The sequence below is a fragment of the Lactuca serriola genome, chromosome 3 (assembly GCF_051521515.1).
Source record: "Lactuca serriola cultivar US96UC23 chromosome 3, Lser_US96UC23_V15, whole genome shotgun sequence".
NCBI lineage: Eukaryota > Viridiplantae > Streptophyta > Magnoliopsida > Asterales > Asteraceae > Lactuca > Lactuca serriola.
The window spans coordinates 38,576,160-38,595,729 of NC_136410.1; positions in this window are offsets into that span (position 1 = coordinate 38,576,160).

The window sequence follows — 19,570 nt, forward strand, 5'->3', positions numbered from 1 at the left end:
CCATCCACCCCTACAAACTCCACCACTGCACACTACCAAACAACCAATTACAATAAACACCAATTTACCAAAATACCCTTAGAAGACAAACTGGTAAATCCCTTGGTCAAAGTCAAGCTTCCTGACTGACCCTACTCGCTGAGTCAACCCGCTGACTCGTCGAGTCCCTATACTCTGAGAAACCACATATCACGACTCAACTCGCTGAGTCAACCCGATGACTCGTCGAGTTCCTATGCTCTGAAAACTCCCATGCCTCGAATCTACTCGCCGAGTCCAAGAATCCTCGAGTCCTATCCTGTTCAACCCACCGAGTCGTCCCTCGACTCACCGATTCACGACTTAACCAGAAAAGTTAGGGTCCCACGACCAGACTCGCCGAGTCCAAGAACAGACTTGCCGAGTCTAAGGCAATCTTCAACAGACTCGCCGATTTGTTCTTCAAACTCGGCGAGTCCATGCTCATGTTCATACAACTCGCCAAGTACACCCATGTGACTCGCCGAGTACCTCTAGTTCTTAACCCATACAGTGGCCTTCCAAGTCATGAAAGGGCTCCAATCCATAAATCACTTTTCTACAAGCCATCCATCACGTAAAGTGGCAAACTTTACGTGAATCCAAAGAGATCTAAGCCATAAACACTCAAGGCTAGGGTTTGGGACAAGAAGGCTTCACCAACAACTCAAGGACAGGGACTTTATGCACTTCTGAATCATCTCAATCCCAGATCTGAGGTTGCTACCTCATATCCATCCTCCAAACCCAACATAACACTAGATATGCTCCCAAAACTTCCACAAATGATAGATCTAGATGCACAAAAGCTCATTACCTCAAAAGAAAGCTCCAACTGAAGAATAATCCCAATCTCTGCAAAGCCCCTTACTCCAATCCTCTAAATCTTCAAAATCTCTTCACCGATCACTTCTCAAAGCTCCAATTTGCTCTCCAATGCTCTCACCAACGGATCTAGGGTTTTCTGGACTTCAAAGGGGGCTAAGGGGACTGAAGGGAGGACATTAAGTCATTTAAATAGGGTGCAATCCCGAAGATTAGGGTTTTTCTCTCTTCAGCACTAACTCACCGAGTCCAACCGCCGACTCGCCGAGTTGGCCACTTAACACGCGACCAGAATCGCGACTCAACTCGCCAAGTCTACCCATGGACTCGCCGAGTTGACCATCCTTATTTACACTTTGAACCCTGAACTTGCACTTCTAAACTTGGGATGTTATAATATAACTTGAGGACAAGTTACAAAAACACATTCTATAATCAACTCTTAGATTAAAATGGATTGAAAACACATAATCTATTAACTTTTCTATTAATCTAAGAAACTCATAAGAACAAGATAATTCAAATCAAACTTTTTCATGTAATTTGCCTAATCACTAAACTAATACAAAACATGAATCTATTGACAATTATCTTTGAAATTGGATTAGCATGAACATTACCACATCAAAAATAAGATTATAAGTCAAAAAAACATCTTAGGGTAATGTTCCTAGTCCAATTCCAGCCAAAAAAGTCAAATATATGTTGTCTGGGGGTCCAACTCTCGAGTGCACGAACAAACTCGGTGAGTTGGATGCATTTTGCCTTGTGTTAGGTCCAGTATTGTGTTGCATCTATTGGGCTTGTTAGCTAGTCCATTGTTTTGTCTCCGGTATGGGCCTGTCCATCCGTGAGTTTTGTAGGGTTTATTATAAATAGGTGCTTGCATGCATCCTAGAACGTAATGATTACAAACGATTAGATAAGTATTTTCAAGCATATTCATCGTTCTTGTTTTGTAACCCTAGAATCCTCTACAGTAGAAGTTCTTAGTCGAGCTCTGCTGAGGATTGAGTAATCGAATCATTCGACTCATTGAGATCCATACTTGTGTTTTATTTCACTGTTTTTACGTTCTTTATTTACCTGTTATAAAGATCTAATCGATCAAAGAGTTTTTATATCTCATCAATTGGTATCAGAGCAGGAGGCTGTGTAATCGATACACATCTTTTCTGTGAAAGAGTTTACGATTAGGGTTATTCCGCATTAACTGATATTTATTGAGCCGTCATTCCATAATTGATGTAACTCAGCATTTATTTGTTTTGCCCTAATATTACATATTACAAGTATGATCTTTCAAACAGGTTAAACGATCAAGCATCGACGAGTCTCAATCTAATCCTATCAACATCTCAAACAGCATTGGTTCAACGACGAAGATTCCTATTCTTTACACCCAAGATTATGAAGTCTGGGCGCATCATTTTGAAGATTATGTCATCGGATCTGAAGATAATGGATATCTTATTTGGGAAGGAATCGTGTCTGGACCATTCGCTCACTCAGGAACATCAAAGATCATCAAAACTCAGAAAGAATATAATGATCTGTTAAAAGATGTAAAAGACGTCGCTCAAGACGAAAAGGAAAAGTTTCAGTGCAATATCAAGGCATTGAGACTAATCTGATTCGCTCTTCAATCTGATACATTCAGGTTAGTGAGTTCCTGTAGTACCGCCAAAGAAATCTGGGATAGGTTGCGAGAACTTTATTCCACAGATGAAGATTTGGAACATTCCATTCAGACGTTGCTTTTATCTGAGTTCGGTGAATTTAAGCAGAATACCGATGAAATTGTTACTCAGACGTTCGATCGCTTCAATCATCTTCTTAGCAAGATGATCAAACATGATATAGAAAGGAAGTTGATTGAACAGAAGGTTACCTTTTTGAATGGCCTAAGATCCGAGTGGAGAGCTGTCGTGTCCACAGTCAAAGCTCATGAGCAGTTCAAATCTTATTCGCTGGCAAAGCTGGTGGGAATCTTGAAATCTCAAGAAAAGATTGTCATGCAAGAGAAGAATGTTGTTTCAAGTTTGGGGTCCTTGGCCCTCCTGTCTAAAAGCAAAAATGTGGTAGAAGATGAAGATCTGAACCTAGAAGACTTTGATCTTACTTCTGAAGATTATGCAATGATGGTGTCTAATCCAAAGAGGTTTATCAAGAAAAGGTTCCCTACCAATAAGAATCGAAATTGGCAGGGAAGCTATAGTTCTGAAAAGGCTAGAGAGGAGCCGAATACAGAAGAACCAAAGAAAGAGGCGAAGGTTGAAGGAGATTCTGGTGTCAACTGCTACTACTGTGGAGGAAAGGACCATTATGCCAAAGACTGCGTTCTGAAGAAAATGGCAGAAAAGGATGAGGAGAAAGATGAAGAGGCTATGTTGATGAAAAAGCTGGAAGAGATCAAGAAGAAGAAAGCTGCTACTAACCCTTCTATGAATGCTCTTATTGTATAGGGTTCGGTAGAGGATGACGAGTTCGGTGGCATGCAGGTGTGGTCAACCGACTCAGAGGATGATGAAGTCAGGAAGCCATCTCATGGAAAGGCATATGTTGCGAGAGGTGACGAAAGCAGTGGGAAGTGTTTGATGGTGACTGATGTATCTCACATGAGGGGATATAATACTGATGGCGGAAAAGAGGACACCAAGGAGCGAGAGGACTTATGCTTCACAACAAAACCTCTTAGTGTGCAGATCAATGAGCTTGATGAATTGATCAAGAAGGTACAATCTCTTTTTGTTTCATTCAAAGTCCCACAAAAATCATATGAAAAAGAATTAAATAACTTAAATTCAAGAATTTCAAATCTGGATAGTTGTTTAACTCAAACAAGGGTCACCAATTCTAACCTGACTGACCAAATAAGCAGGGTATCATCCAAGAGTGAGGAACGAAGGATGTGGATAGAGCTGAAGAAGTCAGAGCTGATTAAGTCTAAGGACGAAAACATTTATTTACAAAGAGACAATTTAAAACTTTGAAACAGAGAAATGTTTTTTGTTTAATTGCTAAACGTCTTTATACTAACATCACTCAACTGCATCTAAACTGTGAAATAGGGCAGAAAATTCATCGTATGATTTTACCCTTCCTTGAGTTTAAGGATGATGAAATCGATGCTGAAGCATATAACTGCGAAAGTGTTGTATCGTCTGATGATGTGAATCCCACCTATTTGTATGGTCTGGACAAAATCGAATCTTTTATAAAGTCCAAGGACCATAAGGACATGCTGAAAAACCTTTTGGATGAAAACGATAAACTGAAACTAAGGACCGAAACCATACAAAATTTTGACTCATTGAATGCCAACTTGAGCTCAGAAAATAAAATTGATGTTGAAAACGCGTCTAAGCTTAATGAGGAGGATGATATGAGCGTAATTTCTGTAGAGGATGAAGTCGACTGTTATGAGTTTGTCAAGAGCGAACCCGAAAACCACAAAAATCTTATTTCTGAAAATTCTGTGGAGTTTGCTTGATTGTCCCAAAATAAGTCCCCGATTCTAGAAGAAAAGGCTGTTGTGTACCAAAAGGTGAGAACAACACCAAATCAGGTATATAAGGTCACAGGAGTAACCGAACATCAAACAGCCGAACTCACTGCCATAGTAAACGAAGATAATGCAGATGGCTGTGATGAGTTTTTCTGGTCTGCTCCTATAGATAATGCCGACGAAACTGTTGGTCTGTCAAAGCGGACATCCTGGAAAACCAAAGGCAGATATGTGCCAGAGCCACTAAACAAGCCTGATAACTTTGATGTGCCAAGCACTAGTGGTACAAAAGAATTCCCTGTAGAAAAAGTCACTTCCACAAGCGAAACATCATCAGTGAAAAGTGAACCGGCTGACAGGAAGCAGAAGCAAAAGGCTAACATTCACAAACAGCCAAAACAAGTGAAGGATCAAAAGCAGCAAAGGAATCTGAGATACAAAAAGAATCTCTCAGAGCGAAAGCAGTTTTGGCGCTCTCAAAACAATCATTTTTCTTATCACGATAAGAATTCAAAGCAAGAGAAAAAGGATTTCAGACCACATGAGGAACATAACCGAAAAGACAGGTTCGGTTCAGAGAGCAACAACAACCGAAAGGACAAGTTCGGTTCAAGTAGCAACCGAAAGGACAGGTTCGGTCCCGAAAGCAATGGCTACCGAACGTCCAGGTTCGCCCCTCCCAATGACCAAAAACAAAAGGGTCATATCGAACCGCAAGACAGAAGAAATTCCCATTCTAAATCTTCTCATTCTCAATTCTCTTCTAAACCTAATTCTGTTCCTGCTCAAAGTTCAAATTCTTCAAAGGATTTGAAAGGAAAATCGAAGGTTTCCACAGTCAAGAATGACCGAAAGCAGTCCAAGGCCCAAATGCCAAAACCTGAAACCAAAACGACTATAACTAATCCTAACAAAATCAAAGTATACACCATTAAGAAGAAAGATGAAACAACATTAATAAAAAGAACATATCTTGTTGATGTTTCTCTTACTATTCCTGTTCCTGTGAAGGCTCACGTGGACCTAAGAAACTTTGGGTTCCTAAATCTGCTTAATTTTTGCAGGTTATTAGTGACGAGCAGTTCGACGAAGAATGGTATATTGACAGTGGCTGCTCACGTCACATGACGGGAAGGAAGGAAGAGCTAAGGGAATTTCGATCTCTTTAGAATGGTGGGAATGTCAAGTTCGGGAACAACTCATATGGAACGATAAAGGGACATGGGATGATAACCAATGGAGATTTCACTATAAGAAAGGTGGCGTACGTTGAAGGGCAACAACATAACCTCATCAGTGTATCTCAGCTTGTTGGAGGTACTGGTCTTAAAGTTTCATTTGACGATGAGGGTTCGGAAATCATAGAGAAGAAAACAAAAAGGGTGATTCTCAAATCAGAACGCAAAGGCGAAATGTTTCCTCTCAATCTCAAACCTATCAAAGGAAATCCAGCTATCTGTCTGTTATCCAAAGCTCATTCTAATGAAAGCTGGTTGTGGCACCGAAGGCTCTCCCATCTCAACTTCAAGGATATCAACAAGCTTGTCGCTGGAGGTCATGTTCGGGGTCTTCCATTGCTCAAGTTGGATAGAGAACATTTGTGTGCTGCATGTGAAATGGGGAAGCAGAGTCGTCAAAGTCACCCATCCATTATAAACACTAAAGTTGTCGAACCACTTGAGTTACTTCACATTGAATTATGTGGTCCATCATCTATCGAAAGCATTGGCGGTAAAAGTATATTCTTGTTATTGTTGATGACTTTTCACGTTTTACATGGGTGTTCTTTCTGAAGCACAAATCTGAGGCCACTCTCAAGCTAAAGATGTTTATTAAGCAGGTTGAAGTGCAACTGAGAAAAGTCGTTCGCAACATCAGGAGCGACAATGGACTGGAATTCAAAAACAAAGAATTTGAAGACTTTTTGGCAGAAAAAGGAACCAGTCACAACTTCTCAGCCCCTTACACCCCTCAGCAGAATGGTATTGTCGAAAGACGAAACCGCTCCTTGTGTGAGGCGGCCCGAACAATGCTAAGTTTCGCTTCTCTACCTTTATATTTCTGGGCTGATGTAATTGTTGCAGCATGTTTTACGCAGAACAGGTCCTATCTCAACAAGCGTTTTTCTCTTACTCCTTATGAGATCATCAACAACAGGAAGCCGAACGTTAAATACTTCCATGTATTCGGCTCACGATGCTTCATCTTCAACTCTAAAGAACATCGTAACAAGTTCGACGTTAAAGATGATGAAGGAATTTTTCTGGGATACTCACTCACTTCAAAAGCGTACCGGGTTTTAAATAAGCGTTCGAGGAAGATCGAAGAAACGTATTATGTAACTTTCGATGATAGCTACGTCAAGAAGCTAAAGGCCACTGAAGATGAAATTGGAGAGATTTTCACTCAAACAGGTCGAGTCACGACCTCAATTGCTAATTTGTTTGAACAGTTTGCAGAACTATTCGATGAACCGGAGAAAGCTGGTCTCTTGGAAGCCAAGGCAGCAGACAACAAAGTCGACCATCTGAAGCAAATCGTCGGAGATGCCGCCAAATGAATGGGTGAAGGAGAACATGTTCCAAACGAACCTCCAAAGCATGGTGCTTCAGTTGAGGAGGAGAATCCACCTTCTTCAAAACAACCGAGCTCACAAATTGAGGAGGAGATTTCCATTCCAGTTCCACCCGAAAGCTCAATACCACCCAAAAGCTCAACACCACCCGAAAGTCCTGTAGCACCAGAAAGTCCAGCTACACCTGAAAGCTCATCAGTCGAGGGGGAGAATGCCGATGTGTTTTACGATGATGATAACCAATCTGAATTAGAAGAAATGGTGAATGTTGAATTGGATCCATCCTATGATCCAAATTACCCTCCTCTTGTTAAGTGGACCAGAGATCATCCTGTTTCACAGGTAGTGGGTAATGTCTCTGAAAAGGTCCTGACCCGATCTCAACTGAATGCAAAGCAAACTTCTCTATTCTCCAAAGTAGAGTTTTGTATGTATAATTCTTTCGTCTCAAAAGTTGAACCAAAGACAGTTAATACTGCTCTTGATCACTCTGACTGGGTTCAAGCTATGCAAGACGAACTCAACGAGTTCGAAATAAACAAGGTTTAGCGCCTCATTCCAACTCCTAAAGACGCCTCAGTTGTTGGTCTCAAATGGGTATTCAGAAATAAAATGGACAAGGAAGGCAATGTGATTCGAAACAAAGCTCGTCTCGTGGTGAAAGGATACTGCCAGGAGGAAGGAGTTAACTATGAGGAAACTTTTGCTTTGGTAGCGAGGCTGGAATCTGTTCGAATATTTCTGGCCTATGCTGCACATAAGAACTTTGAGGTCTACCAAATGGATGTGAAATGCGCCTTTCTGAATGGAGAACTTGAAGAAACCGTTTATGTGGAGCAACCTCCTGGGTTTGTCAATGAAAAGTACCCCAATCACTGCTATATTCTGGATAAAGCGGTTTACGGTCTGAAACAAGCACCTAGGGCATGGTATGAAACGCTAACCAAGTTTTTTAAGATGTCAAAATTCAAACAAGGATCGGTTGACCCAACCTTCTTTCGTAAGAAAGAAGGTAACCACCTTATGATTGTTCAAATCTATTACGATGATATCATCTTTGGCTCAACGAATCCTAGCTTAACAGCTGAATTCAGAAAGCTAATGGAGACTAAATTTGAAATGAGCTCAATGGGTCCGATTAACTTTTTCCTTGGTTTAAATATTAGACAGGGACCCGAAGGCATCTTTATCAACCAGGAAGCTTACACCAAGACTCTTCTTGCTAAATTTGGCATGATGGGAGACTCAAAAGTTAAAGTTCCAATGGCATTCGGCACTAAGCTTCCACCATCCTTGGAGAAACCGACAATCGATATTACGTTATATCGTCAGATGATTGGTTCTTTAATGTACCTTACTGCTAGCAGGCCTGATATAATGTTTTCTGTTTGTTACTGTGCTAGATTTCAGGCAAATCCTCGTGAACCCCATATGCTTGCAGTGAAGAACATACTCCGGTATCTAAAACGAACCACCTCTCTCGGTTTATGGTATCCATCAAACTCAGGCTTCTTCGTTCAATCCTACTCAGATGCAAACCTTGGATGTTGTGGTTTAGACAGGAAAAGCACCACTGGAGGCTGCCAATTCCTAGACGGGAAGTTGGTTAGCTGGCAATCAAAGAAACAGACATGTGTATCTCTGTCTACAGCCGAAGCAGAGTACATCGCAGCTACCTCCTGTACATATCAAATGATTTGGATCCAAAGCCAGCTTCGGGACTATGGACTCAATATGAAAAAGATCCCACTATATTGTGACTCAGAAAGTGCAATTAGGATCTGTCATAACCCAGTGTAACATTCCAAGACCAAGCATATAGCACTGAGGTATCACTTCATAAAGGATCATGTGGAAGATGGGAATGTCGAAATTCACTTTGTTCGAACCACTGATCAACTGGCCGACATCTTCACCAAAGCTCTTCCTGAAGCATCTTTTAACAAAATTCTACAAGGGCTAGGAATGATGGAATCGGAGTCAGTACCAAAGACTACTTCTCAATATTAAAAGTTGGAAGCGAAATAGACCGAACGTTCGGGTTCGCATCTCATGTGTGCCGAAATGAACCGAACGCTCGGGTTCGGTCGTATCATCTGATCGTCACTTATCACTCAAACGTAGTTTCTTTGGTTGTAATCCTTTTGTATTATTCTCTCAACTTCATTTCTCTTATTTTCAAACTTCTGTTCTTTTTCAAACTTTTTTTTACCAACCGAAATAGACCGAACGCTCGGGTTCGGTTCCAAAATTGTTTTTAAACCGAAATAGACCGAACGCTCGGGTTCGGTTCCAATTTTTTTCTTTCAAAGGTTTTTTTTTTTAAATCAAAAATTCCAAAATTTTTTTTACTCTTTTTCTTGTTTTCTTTTCGTTACTTCAAAAACTCCAAAAATATTTATTTATTTATTTATTTTATTTTATAATTTTATGTCTTATCTTTTTGTATGTCTATTTGTGGGGAAATCATTTCACTAGTTAAGTGTCCCTAGAAGCATGCTGCTGTATGTGTCCAAAGCCTCACCTGATTCTGAATAATAGCCTTACTGACTTGGTACAAACAAACCTTGTCTTCCCAATTAGGCTTTTATATTTATTCTAATCATGAGTTACCTAACTCTCTTCTCACATGAGATAAGAGTTTTCTGCTTGGTCCCTCTTTTAACAGCAGAGGTACTTTGGTTTCTTTACACCATCTACACTACTTTTTTTCATCTTTTTCGCTTCACAAACGTAACCCTTGAGACTCTCAGCAATTACCACTGAGGTTTATGGTTACACAATTTCTGTGTTCATGATGTTAGCCTCGTGTCATTACGTGCTAAGTGAAACCCATAATTCAATTCCTACTATGCACTGACGGTGAACAATAAATTTGCTCTAGCTTTCACTAATGACTTGACGGACTTATCCATGGGGATACAAAGTAAAATCTCTAATTTCCTTTTGAGTGATTTCTATGAAATTGTTACAACCAATAATATTTCTTCCCTTGGAAGTACTTCGTTCGATTTCTGTCTTATATCAAGATCAGGAATTCTGAATTGAAGCGAAAGCCACCCAAATAAGCCTAATTAAAAGAAGCCTTTTAACACTTCTTAATAAGTGTCTTATCGTTATTCAACGGGAAACCACACACACACACTTGAAGGTCTCTCTTGACTTTGAAGGAAGAGATTCGTGCCTGGGATCCATTGTTTCGTGTCTTTATTGACATCACATAATCCCTCCAATGTGTTGCTTTATTTCTTTTTCCTTTACACACTAAGCGCGAAAATCTTTTTGATTTTCCAAAATTCTAATTTCATTAGTAACAAGGCATTTTAATGGGATTGGCAGTTATAAACGGGCTGTGGTTAATATTAATCCACGTGGGTAATTTTGCTTTAAAGATGTCGTTAAAAAGATAAGATGATAAAATGATGAATCAAGCGGGAGTCAAATCAATTTGATTTCAAACAGCGCTAGAAGGCCAGGCGTGCGAATTGTAAACGTTTCATCTAAAAATAGCGCTTGATGGGAAGGCGTGTAAATCGGTACTGACACTCTCTCTCATGCGTAATCATCGGCAATACCAACTGTCACGCGTCAATCGCCTCTGAAAAACTCTTCGTATTTCACTCGAAGATTTGGGAAAGATTCTTCTCTCTCCTCTACCCACAGTATAAAAGCTAACATAAACCTGTGTTTGCCTCTTTACTGCACCCATATTTCCAGAGAGCAAGAAAACCCTCACACAGTCTACTGTTCATCATCTCTCCCATCTTCTTCACAATAATGGCGGATTCTTCATCAGTTCACACTACTTCACACATCTTGCCGATTCGTCCCCAGCAGAGTTTGGTTATTGATCTTACTCCTCAGGTGTACGACGCTTTCATGTTCCCGATTATCGAGTGTCTCAAGTACTTGTCGATTGCTCCTGCTCTTACCAAAGTTGAAGCAGTTCCTATGGAGTTCTTATCTCAGATCTTCGCCACTGCTCATTACGACAAGGCAGTCGACAGGATTTTCTTCGACGTGCTCGATCACAAGGCGTCGATCTCCAAACAACGTTTCTGCTCGATTTTGGGGTTTGAACCTGATTCAACTAGGGTTAACCCTGAATCGATTCTGGTGGGTCACCTATTTTCAATGTTCTACAACATGGGGTACACCGAGGTGCTGACTACGGTCACGAAATTCAAGAAATCGTGCCTGCCTCCTCAGTGGAATGGGTTATTTACGATACTGTTCAAGGGGCTGTCTGAACGCAGTGCTGGATCGGATGGGGCAAGTCGTCTTTTTCTCTCGATTCTGTACGGGATCTACAACGGAATCAATATGGACTACGGATCGGTCCTTTGGCAACAACTTATTCAGAGTCTCTCTTCAACTTCTCGGCACTCTGAAATTTCATACGCTCGTTTTTGGACTCTTGTTACCAAATGGGTGATGGACAAGTACCACGTCCCCATTGTTGCTGGTTCTCCAATGTCTTCGATTGGTACTTTCCATACCACGAAGATCATTGTCTCCGACGCCTCAAAATTTCCCTTCAACGGTTCAATCCCTGAATCGATGCACGACGATGTTCCTGCTGACAGCCAGATTATAACAACATACAAGGAGTTCCGACGCTCTGGTCCGAGAGAGCTTACTCCTGAGATGCTCAAGTCAATTTACGATGCTGACAAGCCTGCCCCAAGAGGAAAGAAGACTGATAAGGGAAAGCAGGTTACAAAGGGAGCGAAAGGCCCATCTCCCAAGAAGAGAAAAACCACCAAGGCTGTCCAATCCCCTCCGATGAAGAAGAGAAAAACCCAACCAAGGCGAAAGCTGATTATCGCTTCTTCCTCAAGCGAATATGAGGGAGAGGGTTCTGATTCTGACGGATCTCCTCGTGGTAACACTCCACCACGTTCGCCTACACCAGATATTCACATTTCCACTTCTCCAATTTCTTCTCCACCAGTTACAATTCCTATTTCCATTCCCCCCATAACCTCCACCACTCAAATACCATCCACCTCCATCCCAGTACCCCCACCCATCTTTACAGAAGCAAAAACAACAACTGTAGAAGTAAGAACAAACGTATCTGATACGGGGGTTCATACTGACACACCCAAATCCACCTCAGCACCCGAACCCACACCAACAACCGAACATACCACCGAAACCGAACCTACTACAACTACCGAGTCTCCACCCTCACCACCACCCTCACCTCAGGCAGTAGAGGACGAAGAACCATTCCTCGGCGAAGAGGACATGACCTTCGATTCGGTCTACTATAGTCCGTTTCAAGTTCAGAGTGACGACAATGACGATGCTCCTGTCACAAAGAAGCATCTCAAAGATCTTCACGATAAAATCGATTCGCTCATCGCCTCATCTTCTACATCCCAGTCCTCCATCTCTGAAGCTGCTATTCAGCAGATTGTTGATGCTTTTTCCAAAGCTCATCAAGTCTCGCTAGACTCCGCCACTGCAGCCATTGATGCCTCAACCAAAGCCTGTGAGGCAGCGACCAAAAAAGTCGATAAACTATTTACTGATGCTTCTTCTTTATTGCAATCATTACAGGAAACTGCTGCAGCCACTAAAACATCGCTGGAACCAATTGTCAACCAGCTGGCTACATCAGTTGCATCAGAGCTGAAGTCGTTTGCTTCTCTTCGTCAAACTCTTTCCGACGACAACTCAGCTTTCAAAACAACCATTGAGGAGCGCCTCTCCAAGCTTCAAGAAGACTTAGCTGCTGAGAACTCCCTCATGGATGCTCTTGCAAGGAAGACTACCGCTCTTAAGGTCAAGAGTATTCAACTCTCCAACTCACAAAAGGAGATTGAGTCTCTTCGATCTGAAAGAGAGATAATTTCTTCGTGTGTTTCGGATGTCCACCCAGCTATCTCCAACATCCTGGAAGCACATGACCCGATAATCAACTATTCTGTCAGGCGAACTCTTGCAGAAAAACTTGCTCCTGCCCTCTCTCTATTGAGCAAGATTGAAGGGCTCCTTGATTTCGTGTCCATTCCGAAACAATGGGGAGAAAAAGAGAATGTGTCTCAACCGCCTCCTACTTCAACAACAACCCACACAACCAAACCTCCTCCAGTAGGCCAAGCCTCAGGTTCCGGTGTGAAAGACAAGGGCAAGAAAATTGCTGAGGAGAGCGATGATGATGATAAGGAGACAATTGCCGACCTTTTAAAGAGACAGGGTCGAGATAAAGATGCAGACATCAGTGCTCGTGTAGCTAGAGAGGCTGAAGAAGCCGAAAGAAGACAAAAAGAAGCTCACGACCTTCTCGAGAGCAGGAAAACTCTTTTTCCTCCTTGGACTCTTGAGAAGCTACTAAAAGAAGCCATCGAAACACCCATCATCTTGTGGCTAGAACCGGTCATCTCTCTTGGTCGTGATAATACTGTCGATTCTCAGTTCGACATGCCACTAACCCGAAAGGCATTTGTATTCCATTCCTTTGACAACGTTGCTGAGTTCCCTCATCCTCATCCAAAGGTTGATCGGGACTTAGTCGCATTCTATCTGAGGGCCGCTCAACCACAGTACCAAACATGGAGCGCTCAGAAGATTATCAATGTTCGGGTTCTAAAGCCGTACAAGGAAGGAAACTTCACTAATGTTCGGTTTAAGGTGCTAAGGGGATCTGCTAAGATCGAACATGCCATCTCGCTTGCCGATCTTCCCAACTTGAATCCACACGACTGGATCATCTTGCACAATATCCTTCTTACTAATGAAGTAGAATATGGTCCGATCATCGACCACATCAAGAGGATGCTTGTTTGCTACATTATGGAAGTCGCCAAGATGGATCAGGAGATAGCGACTGTATTCAAGAAAAAGCCTACCATATCTCCTGTTGGATCAGCAAGTGACCTAAACATGATGCAGATGGGAAAGATAGACCCGAAGAGAAATTCTGTTATTTTTACCATAAACGAAGGCCATAAATGTCTTTTCGCTTTGGCAGACAAACATCTCTATACCACTGCATGTTTGGAGCATGTCTTAGGAATTATCCATCGGTGCAAGCAGAACACAGTGGATGATAAAAAGTACTTTGACGACATGATTCAATGGTACATTCGCTTTAGATAGACTATCCTTGCGCTTATCTCGTGTCTGTTTGATACAACCAAGAAAGTTCCTGCTGTTGATCCAAGCAAGAAGAAATGATAGTCTCGCTCCAAATTGACGCAAAGGGGGAGATTGTTAGGTCTAGTATTGTGTTGCGTCTATTGGGCTCGTTAGCTAGTCCATTGTTTTGTCTCCGGTATGGGCCTGTCCATCCGTGAGTTTTGTAGGGTTTATTATAAATAGGTGCTTGCATGCATCCTAGAACGTAATGATTAGAAACGATTAGATAAGTATTTTCAAGCATATTCATCGTTCTTGTTTTGTAACCCTAGAATCCTCTACAGCGGAAGTTCTTAGTCGAGCTCTGCTGAGGATTGAGTAATCGAATCATTCGACTCATTGAGATCCATACTTGTGTTTTATTTCACTGTTTTTACGTTCTTTATTTACCTGTTACAAAGATCTAATCAATCAAAGAGTTTTTATATCTCATCACCTTGGACTCGTCGAGTCCCTCCATGGACTCGGCGAGTCTGCTAAGCAGACAACATGAAAACTCGATTTTCAGCCAATTTTGCAAGTGTAACAAGAAAACAAGCCTAAGCTCTGATACCACTGTTGGGTTTTGAGCATTCTAACACTCCTAAGTGTACATGCAACCCTAAATACCTTGGATCTATGTTTTCTCTATTATACATGCAAATATGAACTTTCCAAGGTATTCATCCTAACTAGCATAATAACATTGCTTCATATGAATATATTAAGTTAGAATTACATACCTCTTTGATTTAGAATGTCTTCATGAAGCTTGAGTACCTAGTGCTGCAAGTGTGACATCTCACATGGTTCACACAACACCAAATACACATGGAATGACTTGAGAGAAATTGGAACACTTCATAAATCTGCTAGCCCTTTTTATCCTCACATAGTGGTCGATTTTTCCCAAGAATATGATCTTTATATAGTGTCACAATTAGGGTAAACCCTAATTGTCATGGCTTTCCATTTCCTTGGATCCATGGGTTCAAATACACCATGGAGCATCCTATGGGTTTTAGCCCAACTTGATAATCCATGGAGTCTTAGCCCACTATACAAGTATGGATGATTTACACAATCAACCAATATATTTAATTAGTCTTGTTTTGATCACTTAATTAATTCTAGATTAATTCTTGATCAATACTAATTAAATAATCTTATTAATATATTAGAACTTATAATATATTAACAAACCTTAAGTATTATTTCTCTCATTATAGTCTATCCAAATGCATGATGCCATGCAACCTAAATGGACCATGCCGGGTCGGGTCAAGTCTTACCAATTATAGTTATGGACTTAGACATTAATTGTGACAACCCGAAATTTTTATTTGTACAAACCCTAAAGTCAAGCACTTCAATTAAAAGTCAATTACCTTTCTGATAATTGTTAGCCAGTTTAAAGTCCGTTTGAGTGATTTTAGTATTTATTCTTCAAACGAACGAATGAAAGGATGTACCGTCTCGGGTCTTGGAGTAGCAAACCCACCATTAACACCCTAATAAGGAGTTGATGGCCAAACTTTTAGAGTTTGGGTCGTAAACTCCCATGTGTCCGTGAAATCATGCCTTAGTCATGAGTTTACTCCCCAAACTCTTCATTTCTCACTTCCACCCTCAAGAACACTCCCCATTCTCTCTCAACTATCATCCCGTTCTTCACCCGATCTTCCGAAAACGTAAGTATTTCTCGACTTGATTTGTTGTTATAACATAACATCTAGTTGTTATACATCATTTCATCCATTCTTTATTTCTTTTCAACTAGATCTTCAAGTGTTCTTCAAAACACCAAGAACATACACTAGTGTTCTTGGACCTTAAACACCCAATCAAGCTTCTATCTTGTAAGTACACTTGCCCTAGCTTCTTGTGTGCTTAATATGAACATGATAACACTTGAAAATCATCAAGAATCATAAGATCAAATGAGTTTACGGCCAAGGATGTTCTTGGGCCGTAAACCCTTCTTAAGGAGGTTAAATGGACCCTAGTCCCTTCCTAAGCCTTGGATACTAACCTTGATCCTTCCTAGAAGTGTCTAAGACGTTAAAAAATAATCAAATCAATTCCCCATAAGAGTTTATGGCCGTAAACACATAATAATATGGTCCTTGGTCCGTAAACTCTAAAAAGTAGTCTTATTGTGCCCCTAATGCTTTCCTAAGGCTTGGACTTGATCATCGGATGCTCAATCCTGGCTTATAAGACCTCAAAACACCAAATGGCACTTAGTACCATGAGTTTACGGCCAAAAACTCATGGGTAAATGACCATGGGTTGTAAACTCCATAAGGAGTGGTCCTTGGGCCATAAACTCCAATGCCATGCCATACAACCCTTAGACGCAACCCTTCGGTACCTATAGCACTTGAATCAAAGTGTTTCCATGTCCTAGGGTGTCTTAACTTGGTTAATTAGTTGTTAAATGACTAATTGGATGCATATATGTTTCATTATATGTTAACTAGGACCATTGTGTATGTTCAAATCTCCACTTGACACCTAGCACCTTGTCCAACACTTCCGTACAATCCACTCACAACAGGTGAGTTCATACCCCTTAATTAACCTTTTAAATGTTTATAAATGCTTTTATGGGGGGGGATATAAGTTCAATCATGATAGTTATTATATCAATCACATGTGATTAATAACTATCAAACTATGGATTACTACACTTTTAGTTGTTTTACTCAGTATACTACTTCAAAATGTTTTCTCAAAACGTCTTTACATACTAAAATCTTTATCAAATTGTATTACACCCAATATCTTTACTTTCAAACTCTGTTACAATTATGTTTCAAACGAAGGTTTTCCTTATACTTAAAACTTTCTTATCAAACAAACTACTTTCTAATCGTTTTATAAACTGACATCAAGTCATGAACTCTTATTTATTAAACATTTCAAAGGTTTTACCAAAACTTCTTTTATACTTTTATATTGTCAATTGCATGCCTATATATTGTGTATTCATATAGAGACATAAAAGTTCTATCAGTCAATTCAGTACCTTTGGGTAGCAAAGGCATACTTTCGGTTATTCACATACATTACTAGTAACTATAATAGGTATAGTTAGGAGATACTATTTACTATTCCTAGTACAATTGTTAAAAGCATGCCTATATATGTATAGTTATATAAATAGTGTTTGAAGGACTTAGAACTGCTAACTCGCCTTGTTTCCTTTTCCTCGTTTGGATGTGTACTTAAAGTATCGGTTAGTTGTCCGAAGGTCGTCTAAATCTTACTTATATATTATGTATACATATGTAGATATAAAGGTTCTAATCAGTCAGTTTAGTACCTTTGGGTAGCAAAGGTATACATTCATATATTTCTAGTAAACTATTATAGGTATAGTTTGGGGTATATATATATATGTATATATATATATATATATATATATATATATATATATATATATATGATTACATAACTTAAATGTGGATTTGGACCTAGCGATTTGTTGCAGAAGTCACCTTTAGTTTCCCAGAATCTATTTTAAGGAGAAATTTTAGTATGGGGACTATCAATCACATTATTACTTACTTTCAGCGGGTCTCGTGAGAAGACTACTTACTTACTTACTTACAGCGGTTCTCGTGAGAAGACTACTTACTTTCAGTGGGTCTCGTGAGAAGACTACTTACTTACTTTCAGCGAGTCTCGTTAGAAGACTATTTACTTACTTTCATTTGGGTCTTAGTGGAAGACTACTTTTTATACTAGTAGGAAATATGGGATTTTCTAGGGTTTTTCATACTTATAAAATTTTTTCCTCAAAACAATTACAAGTCTTTTATTACAAGTTTTATTTACAAATAATGACATTAAATACTTATGAATTCACCAATAGATAGGTACGATGAGCAGGTTTTGTGAAGACGGAGTAGTCAAGACTCGTCTTTTATTTTGATTATTCATTATGTTGTTTTATTCTATGAAAGAACACACTTGTATTTAAAATTATACTATTAATGCAATGGATGATGTTGTTGCTTGTTTACTACTTTGCATTGTTGCGATACATTACATGACGTCCTCCGCCCCAGAACGTTTCCGCCGTTCTCGGTTTTGGGGTGTGACAGATTGGTATCAAAGCATTGTTTATAGTGAATTGAGTATACCAACCCATAAAAGATATACAGACTATAAATACAATGGGATTAAAATACTCTGACCAAGAGTTTATACCTTTAAGTACTAAAATACTTAATTAAAAGTATACATATCTACGTACCTACATACTTACTATAGAGAAGTATCATAGTAGAACATAACAAAAGTATTTAATTGTTGGGCACAACAGTAAAAAATGGGCAGTTATGTAATCATATCTTGAATTAATATAGCCTGATCAACTATATTTATTTGAGATATGGTGAACGTGTGTTCGGGGATGATAGTGGTGTTGCGACAAACCTAAAACTTACCAAATACTAGGTCCAAAGGAGTCTTTAGAACAAAACATACAGTAAAATACTATCAGAGTATTTTGAGATACTATCCAATAACAATACTAAAAGTGTACAGTAACAAGAAACCTAAGAACCAAACCCAAAACAGAGATACTATAGGAGTATCTTCAATAACTGTAAATAATTATATGAGAATTAAAAGACCCTTACTGATCGGTCTATAATGGAAAAGTGTATACATCCTAGAGTTATACATAATAAAGATCTCATCGACTTAGAATGTATGGTTTCGCTTCACTTCCTTTTCCTCGTTTGGATGTGGATTTGGAGTAGTATCACATATTCGAATGACTATTAGATCCGAGATATATATAATTTGTATACCCTATGTGATTATAGAAAGATTCAATAAGGATCTCAAGTTAAAATTAGTACTAGAAATAGATTGAGTATTCTCATAGGTTCTCTAGACATTTCCATTCTCGCACCGATAACTTGACTAGAGACACCACCTCACTAAAATAGTCAATAGAGAGAACTTCGAGAAGGGATCAGACAAAGAGTACGAAGCTAGTGGGATGCCAGAGGACACCAAAGGGACATAAGTGGACATCAGATTTCTTTCCTTAACACAAACAACATGCATTATCTCGCTCTGCCCTCGCCTCGACCACCAATAACCCTGGCCTCATGTGACCGCATCGTAGATCTCCATAACCATTTCTCTATCCGCACCTCAACGGATCGCTGATCCCCTCACTAGAATACCCAATTCTCCCCCACTCAGGGTTCGAACCATCACTGATTGGCATGCCAACAATCTATTCCATAGACTGTTTCACTAGGTATGTCACACTTGACTCTTGAAACATACTACGCAATCACTCAAGGACCTTCCCAATGGAACCAAGCAATCTCCAAATATCCTGTCTCTGACTAAAAATCTCGAAATCCTCCCAACGTGACTGCCTCTAGTCATCTTGAAGCCTCAGACCGAGACACCGACGGGTACCTCATTGTTCTGAGTTAGTCTTGATTCTCGGTCCGAAAATAATGCACTATCACACACTTCGT